Raw genomic sequence first — 12,802 nt, forward strand, 5'->3', positions numbered from 1 at the left:
GAAGTCCTGCTCTGCCTTTTGCAGTCCCTCTGACTGTCTGTGTAGCAGCACAGCAGGAGGCCGAGAGCTCATCCGGATAGCAGGAAAAAATTCTTCGCGGAGAGGGTTGTCAAGCGTTGGAACAGGCTGCCCAGGGAAGTGGTGGAATCGCCATCCCTGGAGGTATTTAAAGGACGGGCAGACGCGGTGCTGAGGGACGTGGTTTAGTGCTGGTTTTGGCAGTGTTGGGTTAACGGTTGGAATCGATGATCTGAAAGGTCCCTTCCAACCTCGGCCATTCTACAATCCTACCTCACGCAGTATGCTTGATATTCCGCTATTGCAGGTTATAGTCTGACTCTATACATGCATTGGTTTAAATGGAAGAGGCACATGTATATAGGAAAGATAAATTAAGGAATATGTTACGTCAGTGCTGCTGTGAACATCCATGTAGTTGCATCAAGTTTTGGCTAGGTGGCTCCTGATCAAAAAGGATACACACTGAGGAGCAAACGATACATGCATCCTGTTAAGTCCCAAAGAAAATATAATGTAGCTGTGGAGAATAAGTACTATTTCCATGAACATTCTTTGAAACCGTTATAAGAAACTTAATTTTTTTTTTAATTCTATATGAATTTTCAAGATACTTCTCAAAAAAGGAGTCACTAAGTCATAGAAACACTTGCCATAGAAGCAACGCACCTTTCTACATAGCCAGCTGGAAGGAGCCTTCAGGTGTGGACACATTTTTTCCAGAGGAGAAATCCACAGGCAAAGAACCAGCACATCGAAGGAGAACGCTGGGCTGGCGAGAAGAAAACATAGATGGAGAAGGCACTGTTAAAAAAGAATTGCAGGAACGTGGGAGAGAAGAGGTTTCATTGCCAGAACAATTATCAGTGAAGTCCCTTGTAGTTGCTCACGAAGAGCCATTTGTAGAAATGGAGGAGTCACTGCTGGATTGCAGTAGAGAATCCTCCATAAAAGTTCTTTCTTATTTTCTCACTCGACCCCATGTCTCTCTAGTCAAGATACATCCAGATTTTGGTACCGAGAAAGTGTTTTCTGGAGAAGATAATTTGAACTTGGCTAGCAAAACTCCCAGCCCAGAGGAAGTCATGGTTGAGATTTCATGCTGCCTGAATGGAGGCTTGAACGATGAAAATACCTTTCTCTGACAAAGCTAGTAGTAGTGCTTTAAATAACATGTATATTGCAGTATTTTACATTAGAGTGCTGGGCCTCACAAAGGTATTGTATAAGGGAGAAGTGTTAAAAATATTAAATGCAGGTGCTGGAGTTGTGTCTTGAATTAACTGAGTAATGAATGTAGGGGACAGTGCATTTTCATTGAAGTTCCCATTCAGGTTACAAATGATTAAAATTTTTAGTTTTAATTAATTTTTAAATTAAATTACATTTAATTACAGAACATTACAAATTAAAAATTATTACAGGTTACAAATTACACACTTTTGGTAGGCAGCCACTGGACAACAGACAGAGCCTCCAAACAACTGGAGAGAGAGCAACAATACTATATCATCTGATTCTTTGCATGAGAACACAGTGTATATACCAGGTCTGATACAATCAAACAGAGAAGTGAAAAGAGGTAGAAAGAACAGCGTAATACACTACAACAAAAGAGGAAGCGCTGAGAAAGAGTTTCCACCAGAATCTGAGATGCTTTTTTCTTATTTATAGTTTTCTATCTTTTTCAGTTACAGACAGGGTAAGAAAAAAAAAAAAAAAAAAAAAACATTTTAAAATGGTGGATCAAACTCTACTCCTGTTTATTATTAGTTTTATTATAGTATTTAGGAAATTCAGTGAAAAAAACTGTGTGGCCTATTACATGAAGTATTGTAGGATATTCTGACTGTCCCGCTTTTTCCAACAGACTAATTCAGTAGCATTTCAAACATTTTTTTTGCCTTTTACCTTTTCCTTCAATGAGTAAAATCTCCCTTTTAACAGCCTTTTCAAAATTCAGTAGAGCAATGCACTGAGCATTGGAAGACTTGTATTTCTTACTGCTTTAATGTAAATATTGCTGCTTCTCCATTTTCTAGAATCAAGTTGGCTGGCCAATAGTTTAATTTTGGTTTCTAGGGTTTTTTTTAATTCTGGCTTTAAAATGAAAGATTACTGTAAGTTAGGCCAAAATCTGACAGTGACATTCTTTAGACTTTTCACTCCACTGGAGCTTGATGCAGGTGCAAAAACTGTAGGCAGTGTAGAGGGGTGGGCTCTTTCATTTTCATTGTTTTATCATGCTGGCCCACACTGACTTTATCTTCACAGATGGAAAATTTCCACTGAAGTTAGTGAGAAAAAATAGCTTGCATGAATTTTACAGACTGTGTCACCTCTTGTTTTGCAACAGAATGGCACAGCTCTACCATTACTGTAACAGCATGGGTGAAGCTTACACAAATTTACCCTCAGTTGCCTTTTCACCTTCTCTGAATAGATTACTGGCAAGCCGCATGACCTCACATTTTTCTAATTAGTTGATGACAGAATGCGGTTGTCCCCCTAGGAAATGACAAGAGCTGATAAGGACTTTTTACTCCAGCATTCCGAGATATCGCTTGCTCCCAAGGAAGAACAGAAGCAAGAAGATACAGGCAATAAAGGGATTCTCTCCACTTATAGAACACGGAGCCCCTGTCCGAGTCTTTATGAAGCATCCTCAGATATGCGTGGAACAAAGTATTCCAATTACCATTTGGAGAAATTATCATTTCAGGAGAGAGTTACAAACTTCAGTGGGGCCATCAAGGAGCTACAGCAGGCTCTGCAAGAACAAACCCAAGTCACGATCTTCAATGTGATTATATGGTTTTGGAGAAGGTTAAAGACAGGGGGAAACTACTGCTTAATGAAGGGAATTTAGGTCTAGATGATGTGACTAGGAGGATGAAGTGGCATCACAAGAAACAGCCAACACAGCTTATTGATTCTTACTATGAAACCATTTCTCTGAAGACCAATTTTGAAGAGTTAAAAACAAAAACTGTCCAGAAACAGCATTTGGGAAAAACTGTAAATAAGTTAAAGAAGGATACTGAAGTGAAACAAAAAACAAATTCACAAAGGAGAAAAATGAGGCTAGAAGTTGATCATTATGCAGGAAACTTTATTCGGTGCTATCAAATATCTTGAGGATGCTGAGACTGAAAAAAAAAAAGCCCTTCTGAAGCATGTGGAAGAATTTAAATCTGTGTATTACCTCCTTCAAGTAAAGCATGAAGCAGAACTGAAGGCCAGGTTTAGGAGACAGTGCTGGGAGATGGATCATACCTTACGCAAAAAAGACAGAAAGATATGGGAGCTCAGAAAAAAGCAGAAACATGAGGCCAAGACTAACTTCAGCCCTGCATGTGCTAAGGGAGGAATAGGAGAATACACAGAAATGGCTCCTATCCTTGCAAACAAAATTCCAGGGAGGAAAGGATGGCAGGTTGGCAGAGAGTCAAGAGTTGCGATGCAAATATAATAAACTGGCTGCTCAGCTTTGAATCCTGCAAGCAGAATTTGGAAACGAACAAACTGAGATGGAGAAAATGCAACAGCAGTTTTGTGAGTTCAGAAGACAGAACCAAAAGCTGCGGCAAGAGAGGATGAAAGACCAAGAACAAGACCGCTTCCTGCAGCTTGAAACTGCCAGATGGAAAAAGAGATACGATGAAGTCAGAGAATCACAGACAGCCAAGGTATAATTCAGACTGATACAACACTGCAAGCAACATCAGTATCTATAAAGGATAGAGTTCCGCTTCCCTTCTCAGGACAAACTTCCACTGACTCCAGCTGAGAGTTCTGACCAAGAATTTGAGAACCAGGAAAATATATAAACTTGTGTTTCTCTTCAAGAACTTCCAAGTTAAGAAAGCACTCCTTCTCTTAACTCCTTTGCTGAACGTCAGTCCCAGTGTGGAATTTTGTCTTATACAGATATTTATGCAATCCTCTAATTTTGAGTAGTGATCAAACACTTTGCAAATTTATTATTTGAAATAAACACAGGAATAAAAAGTTATGATAATGGCCGTTTTTTACTTCTTCAAGGGGAAAAGGAGTTAAAGGATTGGAATGTGAATGTTGCAAAATTTGACACCTTCTGTCTTTCTTCAACTTTGCAGAAACTTCTAGACACAGTTTTGTCTGTATCTTCCCTGGGTTGGGGAGGTTCAAGACTGCACACAGTAATCTAGATGCACTCTAACACTGATGAGAGAGGTAATAGTCACTCACCTTGATCTGCTGCTGGCTGTGCTCCTCTTGATGTAGCCCAGCACGCTCTTGGCCTTTCATGCTGCTGGCTCATGGCGGTTTAGCACCTACAGGGACCTCCCAGGTCCTTCTCAGCAGAAGCTTCTCCCTGGCCAGGCAATCCCCAGCCTGTTCTGCTGACTGGGGCTCTTCCTTTCCTGGTGCAGGACTCTGTTGAATTTCAACAATGTTTGTTGGCTCATTCCTGCAGCTTGCCTAGGTCCCTCTGGGTGGCAGCCCTGTTCCCAAGCGTATCTGCTAGGCACCCACCACCACCCGATTTGGCACCATCTGCAAACCTTATAAGCACTTTTGCCCCCTCCAAATCATTGAGAAAAATATTAAATTGGATGGGTCCTGTGACAGACCTCTGCGCTATTCGTCTTGATCCTGACATCCAGGCCATATGAGGCTCCCAAGAGCCAGCAGATTACTGCTGAGCTGATGACTGCTGGCTAGATGACAGAGGTCAGCCACATCTGCTTTATGAACCCTCACACCCTCACCAACTCCCCATTAAAGAGTTCAAGGACCTGGAGGCAGGGGTCACTTCAGATGCAGAAGCCTGTAGGGCTGTGACCTACTTTGGTTGCCTGGCTGCAGTCTTCAGCAAAGATCTGGAGACTTACTAGGAACTATCAGGGAACCCTGGGGGCAAGGTCCCACAGTACTCAGTTCAGGGCTCAAGAAAGCCCAAGCTAACTGTCAGGGAGCATGCAGCAGGAATGGGGCTGATGGGGGGGATGGGCCAGAAGCTGAGGGTGACCCCAGCACAGGCAGCATCCCAGCAACCATGCCACAGAACTGTAGTACCTGGGTGAGGTAATAACAGCAACAGGTTCTGCCAAGAGTCCCAGTGACTCTGAAAGATCTCAACCTCTGAAAAGTCAGCATCTCCTCCAGCTGATGATCTGTGCATTGTTTCATAATGTTTGATAACACTCCTGGTGCACCTCACAAAGGTTAAATATGCTATTTTACCACTTCATTTATTAGATCACATAGTGATTTGATATCACTAAATTTTTATATAAATTGTCTGAAAAATAGAGTCACGACAAAACAAAAACCAGAATGAAATGCAACATGGTTGGGTTTAGTTGCAAAACTGAATAGGTAATAAAGAAAGTGCTTGCTTCTTATAGGTAAAAGAAAATATTTTTTTTCCTCGTTGAAAGAGCTTTGATCCTTCTTCACTGAGCAGGGAAAGAAAAAGGTGTTCAGACCCAGAACACATTGTTCAAATTTGAAAGTACCAATAACAGTACATAAAGCCATGCAACAATGAAAACATATCTGCTTTGTTCGTTTCCCATTGCATAAAGTGTAATGTCTAGGAATTAACTGGATCTTCAGTTTCCCTTTCTTTTTTCTTTAACATTGACAACTCTACCATAGCCGTAGGGGTTTTTCTTATTTATTGATTAATCCATATGCAATTACGTGTACATGTTACGTGTACTGTTAATTTTTCCCCACTGTTACACTTGCTAGGACACAGATCATCTTTTTACCCACTGAACGTAACAGGAAGAATTAAGCTATTATTGAACTGCAAGAAAAAGTAAAGAATTGTACCCTTGAAAAGAAAACCTTAGAGATAAAGGTGTACCTTTCCTGAATGCTTGAGGAATGTACAAATGGGTCTGTCCAGCTGATTAAGAAATGTTCTGTGGTACAAGAATACAGAAATCTTAGTAATTCTTTTTATGGGACTGATTATGAAACCTATTTGATTCACGGTGTTTTCATCATATTTTGCCTCCCAGTAAAGGAAATTTACTCTTAAAATTTTTCCTTATTTGATTATGACCAGTAAACACATAATTATGCCTAGTATTACACATAATATCGTATCAGTTTTCTATCATCATAATGCCTATTGAGATTTAATTATCAGATTTCTAGGTCACTTTGGAAATGACTCAGAAGAAAGCACCCTTCACCTATGACACTTGGTGTAACGTCCTTCTATTACATTAGTCACTTCTAAAACAAACCTGAAGGTTTCCATTATAGCATAAGCAAAAACCAGTCAAATTATTTGCATTATTTACTCAGTAACATACACTTAGTTGGGAAGATGATCAAGAATGGAGTCAAGAAATGCTTTCAGTGACTCTAACGAATATGAGAAGCACATGCCTAAGGATGTACAGTACTCTATGTGCAGCGTCACAGAGCGTATATCAATCCTTTAGGAGATACTTCCACCCAAAGAGGGAACAGACAGTAATTATGTGAACTGAACCTACAGCTCCTTTACTCTGCAGGCTTTACCTTCTCCCGGCAAGCCCAGCAGTTGACGTTCCTTACCTCCCACAAAGGGACAGATTGTCTAAGAAAAAGGTTTAGTTGCTTTGTAACTTATCCTACAGCCTTATCTCTCAGGCCAACTAAATAAAATTTAAGGGAGAAAAGCCCAAGCTAGCTGGAGATAACTGAATGTAGAGACTGAAGAACATGATACAAAGATCTGAACAGCTGGTTACATTTGATAGCTGTGATTCTACAGCTAAAAGAATGTTTTGAGATACATAATAGAAAGAGGCTCCACACAGAATGAATGTATAAAGCATTATTTCCAGCTCAGGGTTTATCACTGACAGTCTGTTTTTAAAAACTGCTACTGTATTGACAGTTTTTTGTAAGACAAGGTATGTATAAATGACAGTTGAGTCTCAAATTTTAGTTTAGTTTAGTTACAGAAGTACATGAAAAACATAGCAATCACTGGCCAGTTCATCTATGAAATGAAAACTTTCCAAGACCAAGTTACTGAGGTGAGTTCATCATTATTCACAATGATAGAAGTTACAGGCTGGAGGTTTACTTGATGTACTGAGCACTGCCAATATAAATATTACTGTGTACTGTGCCCCCTTCCCTCTTGCTCCCTTTTTTTTTTTTTTCTGTGTTCACATAGAGTTTATACGATGGAGTCTGAAAGCTTATTAGGGCCCTGCGATGCATTAATGTCCTAGGAATAAATACATAATACAAGAGATGCAGGCCTCCTCAGCTTGCTGTTTGAGTACTTGCTACTAGCTCCTGGCTAGACAGCTACTCAAGCTCCTTTGGCAGGGATGCATGAGTACACACAGTCAGTAAAATTTGTCTGTTGCACTACGCCCTGTTATACAAACACAGCAGAAGGACAGGACTGCACTAAAGACACCTGAACGCTGCTAGCAGCACATAACATCTGATTAGCCTGGTAACTTCTCTAGCACAGAGGTGTCCTCATTCCCTCTTCCTCATCCTCCTTCAAAGGCTTATGCCTTATCAACACCACACCTATTATATTTAGACCTTCTGGAGAAGGCAAACTGTATAGACATGAGTGTTCAGAACTGGACCCATCCTTAGCAGCAACCAGACATCCCTGCTATCTTTCAGGACTGTAATGCAGTACAATCAAAAAAAAAAAAAGTGTGACTCAAGGAACTTGGAACACTAACAAAAAAACCCCAAACAAAACAGTGGACACTTGTCCCGTTTTACTTCTGATATAAAAAAACCATATCGGATCTTTTGCTGGACTGTGGAAAAGTGGTTTGCAGCCTTTCACCTCCGAGCTTGTCACTAGAGAACAACATCCATGTCTGGTGTAAGTCCCGAGCCCCTCCAGAACACGCTGTCAGCAGTTCTGAACCATGGCAGTTAGCTATGCACAACTACATCAGACTCATTTCCACTCCCAAACTCTTCCACAGTATGAGTCCAAATTATGTAAAAAGGGAATGCTGGTACCGTAAGCATGGTGCCACCTAGGCTCTAATACAAGTAAACTCTCACACCTATCAATTTGTTTGATTTGCATTCAGAAATGCGAACGTAATTTGTAATCTTGATGTTGACACCTCTGGCATTTCCAGATAGGTTTAAACCAATACAGAAGGATTAGTAGATAAACACAATTAAATGGACATGATGAATCTTTAGTCTAGTACCATTAAAACCACAAACCCACTCTGACCCTCAGGCTAAATCTTCTTGCAGAATTTAAAAATGTTGCACATATGAATTATTCTTTATATACAGTAATTCAACAGTTGACAGTTAATTAAACTGTTTAACTCAAAAGATTTGATTTTTTACTTGAAGAAGATAAAATAGACTTAGGATAGTCTATTAGGTTCTCCCTTTACAAGTGTCTCACAACTAAAACACTTAGATGCAACTGGGGAAATCTTCAGAAGTCAGGACTCTCTCCAACTTGGTACTTTCCTAATTTTACAATGTAGCACCCTTCTCTTTGGTGAGAAAGACTAGACGTGAATTCCATGTCCACAATGACATAAATCTGCCAAATAGTCAGACTATTGCTGAATTAGTACCAATCATTAATTTAGACAACAGAATAAAAATAGGTTTGTACCTTTTGGTGTCAACAACTTTGGTTTTGCTCAAAAATCTGGTCACTAAAAATAATCTGTACGCTTTAAACTGTATATATTGCAAAACCATCACCCCAACCTTCAACCAAAGTGTTACAAAGAGTCTTAAGCTGGGCAACCTTGAGCTAGGCCAAAGGGACCTCTGCAGTTCCTCTCCTGTTGCTGTTGTACAGAATTTCCTGTTGCAGCATATGGAATTCATAAATCTGATTAAGCAATCATGGTTGGTGATGACAGATTTGTCTAGATTACTAGATTTTTCAGTTGGTTCTTTCTGCTTCTCAGAAACATGTCTGGTTAGTCAAGCTCATGGAACACATAATTTCTCCATGTATTTGTATCAGGTAGATATTCAGATCTGGTTTTTTTCAGATAAAATAAGGAACTTCTGTGTCTTTGAGACAATTTCGCTGCAATACGGTAACTAAAATTGCTTCCTGTAAACAAAAAAAAAAAGGGAAAGCACTGACTTTCAAAGAAACCCCACAATTCAGCCCACAATTTAGCAGATTTCATTAAGACCTCCTGTGAACACTGGTTTGTCTCCTGTACTACCACCCAGTCAGAAGCAGCTGATAGGACTCCCAGGGCTGAGGCTTGTGATGGGAGTACTTTCTGCTCACATCAGTTTCAAATAAGTTGATCCCCCAGAGTTATAATGAGTGGTGAGAGAGAATAACAACACCTCGATAGGACCAAGTGGGAGAATTGCATTGGAAACATTAATAACTGACACATATAGTAACTGACATTTTGAAAAGTACTATAGAAATTCATAGGAAAAATCCTCAGAATTCCATATCTAAAGAATTACTTCTCTAAACCACATAAAGTAATGAAGAGATAATACTTGATACAATTCTCTTGAAGTATAGGATTAACTCTTCTGATTTCAGCAGGCACTACAAAATATAGAAGGGTAGGAAGTCACCAACTATTAGAAGAAAATTTTACAGCTTTTTACACTTTCTGAAAAGCAGAAAAAATGGTCTCACCTGTGAGCCCATGAAAAGTCCCAGCAAAAAAAATGGGCTATCTCTTCAGTGTGCGCTTGATTAGGGGGGTTACTCATCAAAACTATTGCATTGACCTGAACCTGAAGAGAACTGGGAAGTACTGTAGTTCTCAGCACATGGTGGCACTGCAAGGTATGCACAGCTATAGCAACGTCCAGAGAAAAACAACTGAGGAAAAAAAAAATTGTTAGCATGTAAAATTCCAGGAAAACTCACAGAGCAAGCAATAAAGTGAACCTCCTGATTCTACCAACAAAATTTCCCTCTACGTTACAAACAGGATCCCTGTCCTAGTCAGATTACATTTCAGCCGGCTTCTTCCTGAGACGTCCCAGTACACCATCCGAAACTGAGAAACAGGAAGCAGACAACAGGTTAGGACTCTATGTATGACACTGCTCCTAACTGCCCTTTGCTGAATCCATCCCTCTGAACACACTCTGAATCCATTTACTCTGAAGACACTGAGTAAATGCTGATGAGGCAGTCCAACAGATTCTTAAACACTTTGCCATGCCAAAAGCAAGTATTAATGCAGAAATAAGAAGTCTCTCTATATGCACATAAACAATGATTTGTCTTTTGCTGATATCTTAGAAAAAGAAACACATCTGGGAGAAGCTGGAAACATGAGGTAAACTTTATTTATAGTTCCCGGACATTAAGAATACTCACCCTTTTTGTAATACATCTTACGAAACTGAAGGCATTTTTCCTAACAACAGCTTTACCTGTAATTTCTAATTGAAAAGCTTTTTAAAATGCAAGGATACAATGCTTGTACCTAACTATGCCCACATGCAGAATTCCCATGGGCAACATGAACTCCTACTGAACTCCAGACTTCCCAGAATTAGCATCTGATATAAGAAATGTCAAATCTAAAAGCTACAATAATGGCAATTATTGTCAACAATTATTTTGTTGTGTCTGTGAATACACACAGAGAGCAGTCTGTGCAAAAAAAAAAATTATATATGTCTGCAGCTTGCTTCAGTTATTCATACAGTCTTTCAGATGATAAATTGTTTAATAAGGGTAGAGTACTTAGCACAGAAGAACTGCAGCCTAATAGGCTTTCAGGCACAGCTGTAATATTGCAGTCAGTCTGGGCTCAGTGTTTTGCTAAAGCTAGTCAAGGTATATCAATTATTTTCACACATACTTTTAATTAACACCTTTCAAGTGTCCTCACCACATGCAAACTCAGTAAGAGCACCACACAGGTTAATTAATTAGTAACATCAGGATCAGTTAACTCAGATGGAAAAGCAGCATACAAAGTACGTAGTAACTACCTGGAAGACACAGAACATTTCAAATCCTACAGTGCTAAATAGAAAAACTCCTACAGCATGCTAGTATTCTCTCATTTATCTTCCCCGTGGAAAAATATTTAGCTGCTTTTCCAAAACAAACAAACAACCCACAAAACAACCAAATCATGACTAGGTAAAGTTAAACATGTTTGGCCAAAGATTATGTTAAACGAATGTAAAGACCTTTGTGGAAAAAGTAATATTATATCATTGGGTGGATATTATCTGACAGGAATTACTTTTATCAGTAGCAATGGATGTTCTTCAGTTTTCATAATCATACTTCATCTTCAGTCAATACTTAACAGCGTTTCAGTAAAATTTTCAGCATGTTAAAAATATGATTAAGATGAAACTTAGCTAGAAAGATAACTTTTGGGGGTTTCTTTGCATAATTTGCAGGTTCAAAATCGAATTAATGAAAATAATGTGGAAAATGAAAGACAAAAGATTCAAGACTCCATTTACCACTGGCATCACAGCAAGCTGCATACGCATAAATGACAAAGTTACAACAAAACATGGAATGTGACTTAACACTACTCATGTTTCATTGTATCCTTTATGCAGATTGCCAAATTAACAGTGGGAGAAAAGAGAAAGCTTTGGGGCTGGTTTTGGCCTTGGTATTTTCACTTAATGTTTTGATTGTGGGATGTGGGAAGGCTTTCCATCTTAATATGCCTTACATTTAATTTGTCATAGAATAGAATCACAGAATCGTCTAGGTTGGAAGAGACCTTTAGGATCATTGAGTCCAACCATTAACCTAACACTGCCAAAACCACCACTAAACCATGGCCCTAAGCACCATGTCTACTCGCCTTTTAAATATGTCCAGGGACGTTGACTCAACTCCTTCCCTGGGCAGCCTGTTCCAATGTTTGATAACCCTTTCAGTGAAAAAATTTTTCCTAAGACTTGTGCTCTAGACCAAAAAGAACCCCTGAGATAAAGGTAACATAGCTTTTTCATATGCATTGCCTATCACGCTTTGGAAAACGTTTTCAAATAATCAAATATATGAGTCAAACCCAGTTATTTTGAAGCAATGTGGAATTGTGAGATTTTGTCATAGCGTCTGTTTCAGTAACTCACTTTACCTGGCTTTCCAGAGATGTATGCTAGTCTACAAAAGAGATCCTCACCTGGTGGATTTTATTTCTCCACCAACGTGAACGAACACGACTGGCATTCCCAGCGTTAACGGCAGCCGAAGCTGAGCGCACAGCCCCTCACCCTGCTGACTGCCGCCGGCATGCTGGCCGAGCAGCGGCCCTGCCTTCTCCCACACCCACCCCGTCCACCCGCCGTGGCCAGGACGGACCGACAGCCCCCCCACGCAGGCACAGGCACAGGCACAGGCACAGGCACAGGCACAGGCACAGGCACAGGCACAGGCACAGGCACAGGCACAGGCACAGGCACAGGCACAGGCACAGGCACAGGCACAGGCACAGGCACCGCTTCCCACAAGGAGACCGAAGCCGCCTTTCGCGCGGGCGGCGCGACGCTCTTCCCCGCTGCCGAGAGAGACCGCACCACCACCCCTCCGACAGGAAGCCCCCCAGCCCCAGCGCGACCTCCGGGGCGCTGAGGGCCGTTCCCCAGCCACGATTCACCTCAGGCATAACGGCCGGCGAGCGGGCGGGAAACCCTGCGCACGCGCGCTGGGCGGCGCGGGACGTAATGGGGCGGCGCATGCGCAGCGCCGGGGGGGGGGGACCGGCGGAGGGGAGACGTGTGCTAAACCCACGTGACCGCCCTGCCTCCTCCCCGGCGGAGCCACGTCCGCGGCGGC

General features: G+C 40.9%; 1 long non-coding RNA gene across 2 annotated transcripts; it reads right to left on the minus strand.

The window, feature by feature from the left end:
* Window positions 1-25: 25 nt before the first annotated feature.
* LOC134511651 (uncharacterized) lies at window positions 26-12,687 on the minus strand. 2 transcript variants are annotated; one of them, XR_010069936.1, is made up of 5 exons: window positions 12,624-12,687; window positions 9,662-9,850; window positions 5,080-5,219; window positions 4,249-4,437; window positions 26-790 (listed from the first exon to the last, which is right to left on the minus strand). It is a non-coding gene; the product is annotated as an uncharacterized LOC134511651 (long non-coding RNA). The 2 variants fall into 2 exon arrangements; XR_010069935.1 differs by lacking the exon at window positions 12,624-12,687 and having other exon boundaries at window positions 9,662-12,283.
* Between the last annotated feature and the right edge of the window lie 115 nt (window positions 12,688-12,802).

Source organism: Chroicocephalus ridibundus, chromosome 2 (assembly GCF_963924245.1).
Source record: "Chroicocephalus ridibundus chromosome 2, bChrRid1.1, whole genome shotgun sequence".
NCBI classification, from domain to species: Eukaryota; Metazoa; Chordata; class Aves; order Charadriiformes; family Laridae; genus Chroicocephalus; species Chroicocephalus ridibundus.